The 17443-nt window shown below is 43.5% G+C and overlaps 2 pseudogenes; both read right to left on the reverse strand.

Annotated features, from left to right (window-relative positions):
• Positions 1-10824: 10824 nt before the first annotated feature.
• Positions 10825-14376, reverse strand: LOC100296895 (large ribosomal subunit protein uL15-like; annotated as a pseudogene).
• Positions 14377-14760: 384 nt separating this feature from the next.
• Positions 14761-15006, reverse strand: LOC100294771 (NADH dehydrogenase [ubiquinone] 1 alpha subcomplex subunit 4 pseudogene; annotated as a pseudogene).
• Positions 15007-17443: the final 2437 nt, after the last annotated feature.

The raw sequence follows: 17443 nt of genomic DNA on the forward strand, positions 1-17443 counted from the left end.
CATATGCTGGGGCCCTTTCCAAAAACAGGATGTGGGCTGGGAGCACTGGCCACCTCCCCATTCCCTACCTCCATCTGCTCCTGGCAAAGCTGCTCCCTGACCCATGAATCCTGCCCCCAGCCATGGGGGCCCAAGGACACACCTCATCGCCCCTGGAATAGTCCCTGCCCTGACCTCATGGCCACTGCCGGGTTAGCCCACCAGCCCAGCCTGGAAAAATCCTCATCAGAGCAGATGCATCTGCCTGTGGAGAGTGGAAAATGGCAGAGGTGGTGGGTGGGCAAGGGGGGAGCCGGGGAGCTGTGGAGCTGTGGTTCCCCTGCACTGTGCCCAGCCCTGATACTGCAGGGCCAGACACAGGAGACTCAGCAATCTCTGGGGCCCATCCTCCTTCTCAGATAGTGCCAGCCTGGCAGGAGGTGTCACTGATGCTGCCCAGAGCTGGCAGCACTTGGCCCCATTCTTGGCCCAACTTGCGGTCTGGGGCTGGGCTCAGACTGGTTCACACTTGGTCTCCATCCCAGACACCTCACCCTGGTCCGCTGGACTGTGGAACAACTTCCCATGTCCATCACACATGATGTCCATCACACACGAACACACATAGGCAGGCACACTCATGTTGGTAAATTAATACCCATGACATCAGCAACCCACAACTATATTTTCTCTCCACTGTGTCCCTCTAACATTAAAAAAATCTTTACATAAATGCTGCCTTTTAGTAAGGCCTTTCCTAGCTGCCCTAACTGGAATTTAACCCCTGACTTCCTATCTCCTTTCTGAGCTTTATTTCCTTTGCACTGACCACTTCATAACATACTTTATATTTTTCTTATTTATTCTGTGTGGCATCTGTCTCCTTTATTAGCACGGAAGCTCCAGGAGGGCAGAAATTTTTGGTGCTTTATATACTGTCCTGCCCTCAATGCCTAGACAGTTCCTGGCACTTTAGTAGATCTGTGCGGTGGCTGAATGAGTGAATTGGGGTGGAAGCGTTTTAGAGGGTGCAGATCTTCTCTGCCTCAAGAGGATGACGCTGCTGGGTCCCACGGCTCCGTTGTTCCCTCTGATCTCCTCCAGGGCTTGTGATCACTTAAGTGAATATCCAGTCTGAGATCGGCAATCAGAATGTCCAGTCTTGGGTAGAAAAGAAAACTCCAAAATCGGTTAATGGAGAAAATCTGCCCCAGCTCAAACAGAGCAGGAAGGAAGAGTGGATGAGAGGCAGGGGGCATGGCCGCTTCTCCTTGATTACTCCCTTCAAATCCGCTGCAGCCCCTTCCCCGCAGAGCTGTGCCGTTTCTGAGCCGGTCCCCAGGCTGGTCTGAAAAGCTTCCAGACCAGATGATCTTCTGGTCACTGGTCGCCCCAGCTCTCTGCCTCCTCCCCTCTGTCCTCAGCCTTTGGTTCACCATAGACCCCTCAGGCTCTGTGATTTATCACCAGCTGGGACCTGCTTCCCTGTCCAGCCTTACTTCTTCCCTTAGCTCTATAATTATTTAAGATGAGATTTGGCTCTAAGAGCAAAGATACTGAACAGTGGCTCAAACCAGAGGGAACCTTGTTTCTCACATAAAAGGACGGTGGGGGCTATTCAGCACTGGCAGAGCAGCTCTGCGCCCAAAAGTCCTAAGTAGGGAGCAGTCGGCTCCTTCCAAACCCCTCCTGGGGTGTAGCCCCCTCCTGCAGGATTCACAGAATGTATCAATCATATTCCAGGCAGCGGAGAGAGAAAGCGATGAAGTGGCTGAAACAGGCGCAAGAACATCTAAAAAGTCCCGAGAGGCTGCCACGTGACCCACCTGCTCGCATATCATTGGCCTTCCCTCCACAAGGAAGCCTGGGAAATGGAATCTTTATTCTGAGTGGCGTTACGTGGAAGAAGCGAGAATGTAGCCCTCACTGTCAGAAGTCCACTTCTGGTATTCACCTTCCGCCCTGAGATGGAGAGTCGGGCAGATAAGGTTTGCCCCAGGTCTGCCCCCACCAGCTGCTTCCTGAGGAAGGAGGAGGCCGCCTCAGTCTACCTTGTCACCTTGTCACCTCAGGTCCTACCAAACCAGTGCACCTTCATTCACGTGCCTGTGCCAGGCCCTTGTTCGCGTCCTTGGGCAGAAGAATCACTCTTACCAACCGGAGGCCCCAGCTGGTCTCTTTGCCCATGCCGCGCTTTTCTAGGTTGTACGTGGGGCAGCTTTGTTCAGTAAGGACGATAACTGGGCCTGAGTGTGGTTGGGCCCTGCAGGCAGCCTCATCTGAGAGACAAAGAGGCTTGGGAGTTCCTCTTCCTTTCCTCGAAAGCCTAGAGTGAAAGACGGAAGGGAGAAACTACTTTGGGACTGAGGTGGGGAAGGGGACAGGTTTGTTATCAAGAAGCGTCTTTCCAAGTCCCCTTTCCCGCCCCGGAGCTCTGAATAGCTGGTATTTATAACTGCCAAGATCCGTAAGCTGCTAGAATCGCTGCTGGTGGACCTGTGACCTTCTCTCCATCACCCCGGGGGCAGAAGTGGGATCAGGTTGACTCCAGCTCAGTTGGTGGGCAGACCAAAGTAACTCCCTCCCTGAAAGAGATACTCCTGGGTTCAAAGGAGTGCTGCCCACCAGGCCCTGGAAAATTACAGAAAGACTAAATGCAGAAGACAAAGTCACTTATGGATTTGGCTTCTTTTCCTCCAGTTAAAACATCTTTTGCATTCACCGGGATGTACTGGGGCCACCTTGAGGCCATTGAAGATACTGTCTTACTCAAACAAATCTGATTCCAGAAATTACCGAGGAAAAATATAAGGGGGAGGGTAAAATGATACAACTGCTTTGAAAAGTTCGGCAGGTTCTTAGAAAGGCAAAGATTTATTAAACAAATGCCCACTTCTAGGTAGCTACCCAAGAGACATGAAAAAATATGCTTATAAACAAGATTTGTATTCTCACGTTCATAACAGTTTTATTTACAATGGGTGCAAACTGGTACAACCCAAATGTCTGTCAACAGGTGAATGGACAGACAGATCCATACAATGGAATGCGTGTGTGTGTGCGCGTGTGTGTTAGGCGCTCAGTTGTTGCCGACTTTTTGCGACCCCATGGACTGTATAGCCCACCAGGCTCCTCTGTCCATGGAATTCCCCAGGCAAGAATACTGGAGTGGGTTGCCATTCCCTTCTCCAGGGGATTGTCCAGATCCAGGGATAGAACCTGGGTCTCCTGCATTGCAGGCAGATTCCTTACCATTTGAGTCACCAGAGAAGTCCTACAATGGAATAATATTCAGCAATTTAAAAAAAGAATGACTACTTGATACCTAAATATGGTTAAATTCAAAAACATGATGTTAAATGAAAGGTCGGACACAAAAGCATACATACATATATATTAATATATGTATATAAAGTTAAAAGCATATATATATATACACACATACGCACACACACACACACACACACATATATATATATGAAGTTCTAGAATAGGTAAAATTAACCTATAATGGTAGAATCAGATCCATGTTGGGGGTCAGGGTTGAAGAGACACTAAAGAATTTTGGGGAGTGATGGAAAAGTTTTATATCTTGGTAGTGATGGTGGATATGCAGGAGTACACATTTGTCAAAAGTCATCGATACGTATACTTATGCTGCTGCTGCTAAGTCGCTTCAGTCGTGTCTGACTCTATGCGACCCCATACAGCAGCCCACTAGGCTCCTCTGTCCCTGGGATTCTCCAGGCAAGAATACTGGAGTGGGTTGCCATTTCCTTCTCCAGTGCATGAAAGTGAAAGTGAAAGTGAAGTCAGGTGTGCCTGACTTTTAGCGACCCCATGGACTGCAGCCCACCAGGCTCCTCTGTCCATGGGATTTTCCAGGCAAGAGTACTGGAGTGGGGTGCCATTGCCTTCTCCATGTATACTTATAGTGAGTGCATTTTATGTATGTAAATTATACCTCAATAAAGTTGATTTAAAAAGAAAAAAGTAATGTTACTTTGTGTTTGCAGGAGTGATGAGAGCAATTAAGACTTATTAAAAGTCATTTTTACACCTCTCTCTCCAGCTCTTTTGGCAACTCTCTTTCCTCTTCCTCTCCCTTCACCCTCTTGTCCCTCCACAATCCACTCTGGTCATCCTTCCCCCCTTAACAACTGCCTTTTTCCCATTCTTTATGAAATAGAGCAAATTGGCTTGTTCCTACTAATCTGAGTTTGATGTCTGAAGGACGCTTTTGTGCACAAAATCAATATCCTTGGGTTTGAATTTATTCAATTAAAACAAAAAATTCTCTTTTTCCTTTTGAAGTCTTCAACTTATACACTTTGCTATTTTAGTTATACAGGTAATATAATTTGAGTATAAAAATAAGAATAATCATTTTCACTTGCTGTTTCATATTCAATTATAATTTTTAAGTTAAATTTGCATAATGGACACTAATTGCAAACCTGTTTAATTGAATTTCCGAACACTTCCAATGTCCGATGGGACTGAAAACTCTAACAGATACTTATCTTCTGATGCATTAAAATAACTTATGTAAACAAACCAAATGTACAAATGTCCAGATTCAAGTTCTTTTCAATTTTATGGTAGTGTTTACAAATGTAATCCAGTCTGTTGAACTCTGAGAATCCCCTGGCAGTCCAGCGGTTAGGACTCTGCACTTCCATCGCCAGGGGTGCAGGTTCAGTCCCTGCTGGGGAAATTAAGAGCCTACAAGTTGTGCGGCACACCTCCCCCAAAGTTGAAATCAAAACATCATCTAAAAATATGCGAGACAGCAAAAGAGACACAGATGTATAGAACAGTCTTTAGGACTCTGTGGGAGAAGGAGAGGATGGGATTATTTGGGAGAATGGCATTGAAACATGTATAATATCATATAAGAAACGAATCGCCAGTCCAGGTTCAATGCAGGATACAGGATGCTTGGGGCTGGTGCACTGGGATGACCCAGAGGGATGGTACGGGGAGGGAGGAGGGACGGGGGTTCAGGATGGGGAGCACGTGTACATCCGTGGTAGATTCATGTTGATGTATGGCAAAACCAATACAATATTATAAAGTAATTAGCCTCCAATTAAATAAATTTAAATTAAAAAATAAATAAAAATGTTACATATTTAAATTGAAATTACAGGGCTAATCTATCAGATTTCTTTACTTAAATTCTTTTAAACATTAGGAACATTAAAAATATGTAATACAGGGACTTCCCTGGTGGTTCAGTGGATGGGACTCTGTGCTTCCAGTGTGGGAGGGGCACGTTTTGATCCCAGGTTGGGGAACTAAGATCCCACATGCCGCATGTGGTGCAGCCTAAAAATAAATGAATGAATAAATAAATCTTTAAAAAAAATATGTAACACAAACACATTCTGAATGTTCCTAAATTTAACACAAAATCATAAATACCGTGAGTTTGATTGCTTCATCATTTCTATAGTTCTATCTTTACCTTCCAGTTTGTATGGAGTCATTTACCCAACTCAAAATGGTTTAATCATGTAACGTGGACTGAAATTTTAAAAAAAAATTGAAGTATAGTTCTTTTTTATAATGTTGTGTTAATTTCTGCTGTACAGCAAAGTGATTCAGTTATACATCCATATGCATTTTTTTATATTCTTTTCCATTTATCCCAGGATATTGAATGTAGCTGCCCGTGCTACACAGTAGGACCTTGTTGTTTATCTAATCTATATATAATAGCTTACATTTGCTGACCCCAGTCTCCTCCTCTGTCTCTCCTCCAGCCCCTTCCCCCCTGGCAATCATAAGTCTGTTCTCTATGTCCGTGAGTCTATTTCTGTTTCTATTTTGTGGATAGGTTGTTTTCAGATTCCACATATAAGTGATATCATATGATATTTGTCTTACTTCAATATCTACTCTTGAAGATGATATTGACTTACATGCCTTTTCATGTTCATTGCTTCATGTTTTTTGTTTAGCAAAGACCATTACAAAGCACATAATTTGAATATGTGCCCCGGAATTCTATAACCATACAGGTGGTAATGCAATTATTTCTCTATCCAATTCATACTTGTCCGTCCCATCCGGCAAGAGTAGTAGTAAGTCAATATGATATTGACTTACTTCACTGACTTACTGATAATCTTTAGTTGCATCCACGTTGCTGCAAATGCATTATTTTGTTCTTTTTATGGCTGAGTAGTATTCCATTGTATGTACGTACCACATCTTCTGTATCCATTCATCTGTCAATGGACATTTAGTTTTTTTTTCCATGTCTTGGTTATTGTGAATACTGCTGCTATGAATATAGGGGTGCATGTATCTTTTTGAATTAGAGTTTTGTCTAGATATATGTCCAGGAGTGGGATTGCTGGATCATATAGTAGCTCTATTTTTAGTTTTCTGAGTAATCTCCATACTGTTCTCCATAATGGCTGCACCAACTTACATCCCACCAACAGTGTAGGAGGGTTCCTACACTGATTTCTTAGTTAATGTGGCATCTGCCAGAGCTCTTCTCCACCATGTAGCTCTCCAAATTTTTGCTTTGGAATTTATTAAAGGTATGTGTTTATGTTCCCATTTTTAGCCTTTTCATGTTCATTGCTTCATGTTTTTTGTTTAGAAAGACCATTACAAAGCACATAATTTGAATATGTGCCCTGGAATTCTCTAACCATACAGGTGGTAATGCAATTATTTCTCCATCCAATTCAGACTTGTCTGTTCCATCCAGCAAGAGAAGATACAATTGTGGTTTCCATGGAGATTCTTGAAGGCGGGATTGATAGTTTCCCCATCAAGCTAGTGCTTAGTCTCTCAGTTGTGTCTGATTCTTTGAAATCCCATGAACTGTAGCCCTCCAGGCTCCTCTGTCCATGGGGTTTCCCAGGCAGGAATACTGGAGTAGGTTGCCATTTCCCCATGGTGCATTGCAAATCTCTCCCCAGTAACTGCAATGTATATTCTGGAATGGGCTTCTCTGATAGTTCAGTTGGTAAAGAATCCACCTGCAATGCAGGAGACCATGATTCTATTCCTGAGTCGGGAAGACCTGCTGGGAAGGGATAGGCTACCCACTCCAGTATACTTGGGTTTCCCTTGTGGCTTAGCGAGTGAAGAATCTGCCTGCAATGCAGGAGACCTGGATATGAACCATGGGTTGGGAAGATCCCCTGGAGAAGGAAAAGGCTACCCACTCCAGTATCCTGGCCTAGAGAAGTCCATGGACTGTATAGTCCATGAGGTCACAAAAAGTTGGACATGACTGAGCGATTTTCACTTTCACATGTTGTGGAATGCAAAAGTAGAAAGTTGAGAGATACTTGGAGTAACAGGCAAGTTTGGCCTTGGAGTACAGAATGAAGCAGGGCAAAGGCTAACAGAATTATGTCAAGAAAACACACTGGTCATAGCAAACATCCTCTTCCAACAACACAAGAGATGACTCTACACAAGGACATCACCAGATGGTCAATACTGAAATCAGATTGATTATATTCTTTGCAGTCAAAGATGGAGAAGCTCTATACAGTCAGCAAAAACAAGACAGGAAGCTGACTATGGCTCAGACCATGAACTCAGTGCAAAATTCAGGCGTAAATTGAAGTAAGGAAAACCTCTAAACCATTCAGGTATGACCTAAATCAAATCCCTTATGATTATACAGTGGAAGTGACAAATAGATTAAAGGAATTCGATCTGATAGAGTGCCTGAAGAACTGTGGACGGAGGTTCATGACATTGTACAAGAGGTGGTGATCAAGACCATCCCCAAGAAAAAGAAATGCAAAAAGGTAAAATGGTTGTCTGAGGAGGCCTTACAAATAGCTGAGAAAAGAAGAGAGGCTAAAGACAAAGGAGAAAAGGAAAGATATATCCATCTGAATGCAGAGTTCCAAAGAATAGTAAGGAGAGATAAGAAAGCCTTCCTCAGTGATCAATACAAAGAAATATAGGAAAACAATAGAATGGGAAAGACTAGAGATGTCTTCAAGAAAATTAGAGATACGAAGGGAATATTTCATGCAAAGATGGGCACAATAAAGGACAGAAACAGAAGCAGAAGATAGTAAGAAGAGGTGGCAAGAATACACAGAACTATACAAAAAAAGATCTTCATGACGCAGATAACCACGATGGTGTGATCACTCACCTAGAGCCAGACATCCTGGAATGTGAAGTCAAGTGGAGCTTAGGAAGCATTACTATAAACAAAGCTAGCGGAAGTGATGAAATTCCAGTTGAGCTATTTCAAATCTTGAAAGATGATGCTGTGAAAGTGCTGCACTCAACATCTCAGCAAATTTGGAACAGTTAGCAGTGGCCATGGCACTGGAAAAGGTCAGTTTTCATTCCAATCCCAAAGAAAGGTGATGCCAAAGAATGCTCAAACTACCACATAATTCCACTCATCTCACATGCTACCAAAGTAATGCTCAAAATTCTCCAAGCCAGGTCTCGCACTATGTGAACCCAGAACTTCCAGATGTTCAAGCTGGATTTAGAAAAGGCAGAGGAACCAGAGATCAAATTGCCAACATTCATTGGATCATAGAGAAGGCAAGAGGGTTCCAGAAAACCATCTATTTTTGCTTTATTGACTATGCTAAAGCCTTTGACTGTGTGGATCACAACAAACTGTGGAAAATTCTGAAAGAGATGGGAATGCCAGACCACCTTACCTGCCTCCTGAGAAATCTGTATGTGCAAGTCAAGAAGCAACAGTTAGAACCAGCCATGAAACAACAGACTGGTTCCAAATTGGGAAAGGAGTACGTCAAGGAGGTATATTGTCACTCTGCTTATTTAACTTATATGCAGAGTATATCAAGTGAAATGCTGGGCTGGATGAAGCACAAGCTGGACTCAAGATTGCTGGGAGAAATATCAGTAATCTCAGATATGCAGATGACACCACCCTTATGGCAGAAAGTGAAGAACTAAAGAGCTTCTTAAAAGTGAAAGAGGAGAGTGAAAAAGTTGGCTTAAAACTAAACATTCAAAAAGCTAAGATCATGGCAAATAGAAGGGTAAACAATGGAAACAGTGGCAGACTTTATTTTCTTGGGTGCCAAAGTCACTGCAGTTGGTGACTACAGCCAAGAAATTAAAAGATGCTTGCTCCTTGGAAGAAAAACTATGACCAATCTAGACAGCGTATTAAAAAGCAGAGATATTATTTTGCCAACAAAGGTCCATCTAGTCAAAGCTATGGCTTTTCCAGTAGTCATGCATGGATGTGAGAGTTGGACCATAAAGATAAAGAAAGCTGAGCACCGAAGAATTGATGCTTTTGAACTGTGGTGTTGGAGAAGACTCTTGAGAGTCCCTTGGACTTCAAGGAGATCATACCACTGAATCCTAAAGGAAATCAATCATGAATATTCACTGGAGGAATTGATGCTGAAGCTGAAGTTTCAATACTTTGGCCACCCGATGCAAAGAACTGACTCCTTGGAAAATACCCTGATGCTTGCAAAGATTGAAGGCAGGAGGAGAAGGGGACGACAGAGGATGAGATAGTTGGATGGCATCATCGACTTGATGGACATGTGTTTGAGCAAGCTCCGGGAGTTGGTGATGGACAGGGAAGTCTGGCATGCTGCAGTCTATGGGGTCACAAAGAGTTGGACATGACTGAGCGACTGAACTGAACTTCCATGGTTACATAGATCATGTATTGAAAGCAGAGAATTCCTCCCATTCACTTTTAACATTAACACTGTGATTTTCCACAATTATGAAAAACCTGTCTACTCTGTCAGAATGGAGTCTTGTGCACTATACAAAATGCTATTCCGAAAAGCTGCAGCCCAGGCAAAGGATGTGCTCGTCTGTCTTGTGGCCACTGTTTCAGACCTTGGGAAGCTACTCTATAAGAGGTTCAGTGTCATCACACAATTACAGTGTGGACCCTGACTGCTGAGCATGAGACAGTGGGCTCACCCTTGCCTGCTCATCCTACTGTGTCATACCTTTCAGCGGGTCTCTAAGTTTTCTGTCCATACACTCTCCTCCAGTTCATAGTTGGAGTCATCACAGCAAAGCAAAGAGGAATATATATGGACAAAGCGCTTCAGGGTCTTTGGAAATCTTGCTGTGTATCGCGCCAGTAAAAGTAATTCCAGTTCCCCACTACTTTGATAACTTTAAGTTTGTTTCCTACATCCATGACTCTACTTATGTTTTGCAAATAAGTTCATTTGCTCTCTCTCTCTCTCTTTTTTTTTTAAAGACTCCATATATAAGTGATATCATATGGTATTTGTCTTTCTCTTTGGACTTACTTCACTTACTATGATAATCTTTGCTTCTGCTGCTGATAAGTCGCTTCAGTCGTGTCCGACTCTGTGTGAACCTATAGACGGCAGCCCACCAGGCTCCCCCATCCCTGGGATTCTCCAGGAAAGAACACTGGAGTGGATTGCCATTTCCTTCTCCAATGCATGAAAGTGAAAAGTGAAAGTGAAGTCACTCAGTCGTGTCCGACTCTTAGCGACCTCATGGACTGCAGCCCACCAGGCTCCTCCGTCCATGGGATTTTCCAGGCAAGAGCACTGGAGTGGGTGCCATCGCCTTCTCCGTATGATAATCTTTAGGTCCATCCATATTGCTGCAAATGGCATTATTTTGCTCTTTTCTTACTACTGAGTAATACTCCAGTGTATATATGTACATCTTCTTAATCCATCCCTCTGTTGATAGACATTAGGTTGCTTCCATGTCCTGGCTATTGTAAATAGTGCTGCAGTGATGCATGTATCTTTCTGAATTATGATTTTCTCCAGATACATGCCCAGGAGTGGGATAGCTGGGTCATATGGCAGCTCTATTTTTAATTTTTTAAGAAACTTTTATTCTGTTCTCTTTAGTGGCTGCACCAATTTACATTTTCAATGACAGTGTAGGAGGGTTTCCCTTTTCTCTATACTCTCTCCAGAGTTTATTATTTGTAGACCTTCTTCTTTTTTTTTTAAAGCAGTTGTTAACATTTAATGCATCTCCTACCACGTGGCTTCAAGCTACTAGGGCACATGCCCTACTCACATCCTTAACCTTCCCAGCTCTGCTGCTGAAGAATTTGACCTTCACCATGACAGGCTGCTTTGGGATCTTTTCCTTGCTCAGAAGTTTGTATTTAGTAGCCTGAATGCACTGCATTGACGATAGGAGCACCTCCTCTTGTTCTTGGCAGCGTTTATACCCATGTCTGTTCACTGACTAAAGTTGACAATTTATCAAGGTTGACATCTGGGCAGAAGCTCTGTTTCTTCTTTTTTTTTTTTGGCTGCACAGTATGTGGGGTCTCAGTTCCCCAACCAGGGATCCAACCCATACTCCCTGCACTGGATGCTCAGAGTCCCAACCACTGGATCACCCTCAACTCCAGGGAAGTTCTGCTCTAGTTCCTCTTTAATCGGTAATGCCTCATACCAGCTTGCCCAAAGTATCCTGGGTGATATTTGTTGAAGTTGAGCCTGTGGTGATGAATGCCACCAGCATTGTCCCAGCCTCCCGGGTGCTCCCAGTGTTTGCTGATGCAGCTGAGGCTGTAGCTCATGTGGCCCCTACGTTTCCAGGCCTTCCTTAGTCTGATGGCTGTAGATTTTTAAAAATTTTATTTATTCGGCTGTACTTGGTCTTAGCTGTGGCATGTGGGATCTAGATCCCCAACCAGGGATCAAACTTGGGCCCCCTGCAATGGGAGTATGCCTGCCGAGTCTTAGCCACTGGCCCACCAGGGAAGTCCTGGCTGTAGATTTTTTGATGATGACTGTTCTGACCAGCGGATGTTGGCAATTTGAACTTTGGTTCCTCTGCCTTTTCTAAAACCAGCTTGAACATCAGGAAGTTCACGGTTCACATATTGCTGAAGCCTGGCTTGGAGAATTTTGAGCATTACTTTACTAGCTTGTGAGAGGAGTGCAATTGTGTGGTAGTTTGAGCATTCTTTGGCATTGCCTTTCTTTGGGATTGGAATGAAAACTGACCTTTTCCAGTCCTGTGGCCACTGCTGAGTTTTCCAAATTTGCTGGCATATTGAGTGCAGCACTTTCACAGCATCATCTTTCAGGATTTGGAATAGCTCAACTGGAATTCCATCACCTCCACTAACTTTGTTCGTAGTGATGCTTTCCAAGGCCCACTTGACTTCACATTCCAGGATGTCCGGCTCTAGGTCAGTGATCACACCATCGTGATTATCTGGGTCGTGAAGAACTTTTTTGTACAGTTCTTCTGAGTATTCTTGCCATCTCTTCTTAATATCTTCTGCTTCTGTTAGGTCCATACCATTTCTGTCCTTTATCGAGCTCATCTTTGCATGAAATGTTCCTTTGGTATCTCTGATTTTCTTGAAGAGATCCCTAGTCTTTCCCATTCTGTTGTTTTCCTCTATTTCTTTGCATTGATCGCTGAAGAAGGCTTTCTTATCTCTTCGTGCTATTCTTTGGAACTCTGCATTCAGATGTTTATATCTTTCCTTTTCTCCTTTGCTTTTCGCTTCTCTTCTTTTCACAGCTATTTGTAAGGCCTCCCCAGACAGCCATTTTGCTTTTTTGCATTTCTTTTCCATGGGGATGGTCTTGATCCCTGTCTCCTGTACAATGTCACGAACCTCATTCCACAGCTCATCAGGCACTTTATCAATCAGATCTAGGCCCTTAAATCTATTTCTCACTTCCACTGTATAATCATAAGGGATTTGATTTAGGTCATACCTGAATGGTCTAGTGGTTTTCCCTACTTTCTTCAATTTAAGTCTGAATTTGGCAATAAGGAGTTCATGGTCTGAGCCACAGTCAGCTCTTGGTCTTGTTTTTGCTGACTGTATAGAGCTTCTATATAGAGATCAAATTGCCAACATCCGCTGGATCATGGAAAAAGCAAGAGAGTTCCAGAAAAACATCTATTTCTGCTTTATTGACTATGCCAGAGCCTTTGACTGTGTGGATCACAATAAACTGTGGAAAATTCTGAAAGAGATGGGAATACCAGAACACCTGATCTGCCTCTTGAGAAATTTGTATGCAGGTCAGGAAGCAACAGTTAGAACTGGACATGGAACAACAGACTGGTTCCAAATAGGAAAAGGAGTTCATCAAGGCTGTATATTGTCACCCTGTTTATTTAACTTCTATGCAGAGTACATCATGAGAAACGCTGGACTGGAAGAAACACAAACTGGAATCAAGATTGCCGGGAGAAATCTCAATAACCTCAGATATGCAGATGACACCACCCTTATGGCAGAAAGTGAAGAGGAACTCAAAAGCCTCTTGATGAAAGTGAAAGTGGAGAGTGAAAAAGTTGGCTTAAAGCTCAACATTCAGAAAATGAAGATCATGGCATCCGGTCCCACCACTTCATGGGAAATAGATGGGGAAACAGTGGAAACAGTGTCAGACTTTATTTTTCTGGGCTCCAAAATCACTACAGATGGTGACTGCAGCCATGAAATTAAAAGACGCTTACTCCTTGGAAGAAAAGTTATGACCAACCTAGATAGCATTTTCAAAAGCAGAGACATTACTTTGCCAACAAAGTTTCGTCTAGTCAAGGCTATGGTTTTTCCTGTTGTCATGTATGGATGTGAGAGTTGGACTGTGAAGAAGGCTGAGCGCCAAAGAATTGATGCTTTTGAACTGTGGTGTTGGAGAAGACTCTTGAGAGTCCCTTGGACTGTAAGGAGATCAAACCAGTCCATTCTGAAGGAGATCAGCCCTGGGATTTCTTTGGAAGGAATGATGCTAAAGCTGAAACTCCAGTACTTTGGCCACCTCATGCGAAGAGTTGACTCATTGGAAAAGACTCAGATGCTGGGAGGGATTGGGGGCAGGAGGAGAAGGGGATGACAGAGGATGAGATGGCTGGATGGCATCACTGACTCAATGGACGTGAGTCTGAGTGAACTCCGGGAGTTGGTAATGGACAGGGAGGCCTGGCGTGCTGCGATTCATGGGGTCGCAAAGAGTCGGACACGACTGAGTGACTGATCTGATCTGATTCTGACCAGTGTGATACCTCATTGTAGCTTTTGTTTTAATTTGGCTGTGCCCGGTCTTCACTGTGGCATGCAGGATCTTTAGTCTTGGCATAATGGGCTCTTAGGGCATGCAGACTCTAATTCCCTGACCAAGGATGGATATCAGGTCCCTTGCATTGGGAGCATGGAGTTTTAACCACTGGATCATAAGGGAAGTCCCCTGCATTGTAGATTTAAAAAAGAAAATTGCCTTAAAAATTTTTTTTTAATTATTTTTGGCTGTGCTGGGTCTTGGTTGCTGTGATCAGATTTTCTGTAGTTGTGGAGAGTGGGGGCTACTCTCTAGGTGTGGGGGCTACTCTCTAGGTATGGTGTGTGGGCTCCTCATTGAGGTGGCTTCTCTTGTTGCAGAGCATGTGCTCCAGAGCACTCGGACTTCAGTAGTTGTGGCACTTGGGTTCAGTAGTCATGGCTCCCGGGCTCTGGAGCACAGGCTCAGTGGTTGTAGCACATGGGCTGAGTTGCTCCTCGGCACGCGGTATCTTCCTAGATCAGGGGTGGAAACTGTGTCTTCTGCATTAGCAGATGTACTCTTCACTGCTGAGCCACCAGGGAAGCCCCTCATTGTATTTTTTTTTTTTTTAAGTTTCAGACTACTTATTAATCAGTGTAAACTCCAACACAATACACTAACATGGTTTTGTGCATTTAGAGGGCAAGTATTTCCTGGTTAGATGGAATTGTGTGAATGGCTTCTGGAAGACCTTCCTTCTAAGCAACTTTATAGTGAAATGCTTCATTTAGAAGTCTGGACCTTCTTTCTTCAGTCTGCTGTAATCTACACTCACAGAGTTGAACTTGTACTGATTAGGTCCCAGCTGGTTCCAGAGGTCTGGGTTATTCTTTCTGTCCCAGCTGACAACGGGATTAAACAATGCCAGGCACGTGACATATGATGCTGTTCTAGTACATCCTGGCCCAATAAATATGAAGAGGGGGATCAAGCTAGAATACTTCTTGGCCTGACCAATGATCTGGTGGAGCATGGTTTCAACAGAAGCCTTGGGTCCAAACCTAGAAAAAACTAACCTGCAAGGCCTGGGATTAAGCAGTCACCCCTCGATGTAGTTTTTATTTGCATTTCTTTTCACGTCCATGTGATCTTCTCTGCAGCATTCAGAACCAAGGCTGCCACATCCACTATCCTAGGTTATTTTCAGTTCTTTCGGTACTAAATGGACTTTGGAGTTTGCATAGGCAGGATTCTCCAGAAAAACAGAACCAATAGGATGTATATATATTTATTTAAGAGATTTATTATAGGAACTGGCTCACATAATTATGGAGGCTAAGTCCCACAATCTGCCATTTGCAACCTGGGGAATTGGGAAAGCTGGGGTGTAATTCAGTTTGAGTCCCATGGGTGGAGAACCAGGAGTATGGAGGTCCGAGGGCAGAAAACAGACACCTCAGCTCAGAGAGAGCAAATTCACACCCCCCCGACATTTTTGTTCTTTTCAGTGGAGTGGTTGATCCCACCTGCATTGGTGGGAATCATCTTAACTCAGCCTACTGATTCAGATGCTGATCTTTTCCAGAGACACCCTCACAGAACACATTCAGAAGTTCTATTTTACTAGCTATCTGGGCATGCCTTAACCCAGTCAAGTTGACACACACAGTTAACCATCACAGTTTTCAATACACCCTGCAGACATCCTGCTGAGATTTGCAAGGGTGCAGCCCCTGAGTGAAAGAGAAAAAGCCCTGAGGGCAATTCCTGGAGCGCTAACAGTTCAGCATCATATTAGAACCAGAACCCATACATTACTTGTACATGCGTGCTCAGTCACTCAGTCGCAGCCGACCCCATGGACTGTACCTGCCAGGCTCCTCTGTCCCTGAAATTTCCCAGGTATCTTTCTGACCTAGGGATGGAACCTACATCTCTTACATCTGCATTCACAGGCAGATGCTTTACCACTGAGCAACCTGGGAGTTCACATTATTTTCAGAAGCAGAAAAATACATATAAAGTTACTTTCATTTTGAAAGAGAACATGTAATATTTACTATTTTTGTCAACCATAGGAAGATACAAAGAAGAAAACAAAAATCACCCAAATCTCATTATCCAGAGAAAAGCAACTGACATTTTGCTGCAACTTACAGTAAGGCCTTTCAATGCACATTGCATTGGTTCTCCATCATGATTAGGTGGAGTGCTTGTTAAAACAAGTGCTTTTTAAAAAGTCAGTAGTTCTGGGGTGGACCTGGTAAGAAATTGTTTTTTTAAATAATTTTATTTAAATATATTTTGTTTTCCTGGGTCAGGAAGACCCCTGGAGGAGGGCATAGGCAACCCACTCCAGTATTCTTGCCTGGCAAGTCCCATGGACAGAGGAGCCTGGTTGGCTAGTCCATAGGGTTGCAGAGTTAGACATGACTGAATCAACTTGGCACACACGTGCTTATGTATCTAAGCAATGTTTCATATGTGTAGGAAATCACTATAATCTCTAAAGGGTTTAAGCGTATATAAACACTAAGTTTATTAGAACTAGAATTTTCATCTCCTAGAATGTCAGCAGCTTAAGGAATGAGGAGTCAAGGACTGAATTCACTTGGAGTCTTTTTAGTTAGCAAGTGCATTAATGATCAAGAGAGAACTTTTGGTTTCTGAAGGGAAACATTTTTGATTTTTTTCTTTCCAAAGGTTTATATGCTTTTCTCCCACTTTCCCACGATTCATTTTGTAAGCAAATGCATACACATCAGACAGGGATTTCACCTTTGATTTGCAACTTGCTTTCTTCACTTAATATCAAGTCAAATAATCTAAATGATTTTTTTTTTTTTAATCTTTTGGTTGTGTGCCAAGTGGGATCTTTGTTCCTTGACCAGGGATTGAACCTACGCCTGCTGCACCGGAATGAGGTTTTTTTTTGTTTTTAATTGCCCTGGGTCTTTTCTCTGTGCGGGCTTTCTCTAATTGCAGCGAGTGGGGGTTATTCTTCATTGCATGGGCTTCTCATTCCAGTGGCTTCTGCTATTGCAGAGCATGAGCTCTAGGTATCAGGCTTCAGTAGTTGCTGCACGTGGGCCTTGGAGCAAAGGGCTTCCTCAGCAGTTGGTGTGTGGGCTCGGTAGTTGGAGTTCGAGGGCTCTAGAGCTCAGGCTCAGTAGTTCTGGCACTTGGGCTTTGTTACTCCATGGCATGTGGAATCTTCCCAGACCAGGGATGGAACCCAAATCCCCTGCACTGGCAGGCGGATTCTCATCCACTGTGCCACCAGGCAAGTCCTCAGAGTCTTAACCACTGGACTTCCAGGGAAGTCCCTGCATGGTCGTTCTTAGTGAGCACTTGGTATTCCTCATTGTACCATAATTTGCTTTACCAGATGTCTCTTGTTGGACATTTAGGTAACTTTCAGTTTATTATTATAGAAGCTTTAATAGGCAGCTTTGTATGTAACTTTTTTT

The sequence above is a fragment of the Bos taurus genome, chromosome 19 (assembly GCF_002263795.3).
Source record: "Bos taurus isolate L1 Dominette 01449 registration number 42190680 breed Hereford chromosome 19, ARS-UCD2.0, whole genome shotgun sequence".
Lineage (NCBI taxonomy): Eukaryota > Metazoa > Chordata > Mammalia > Artiodactyla > Bovidae > Bos > Bos taurus.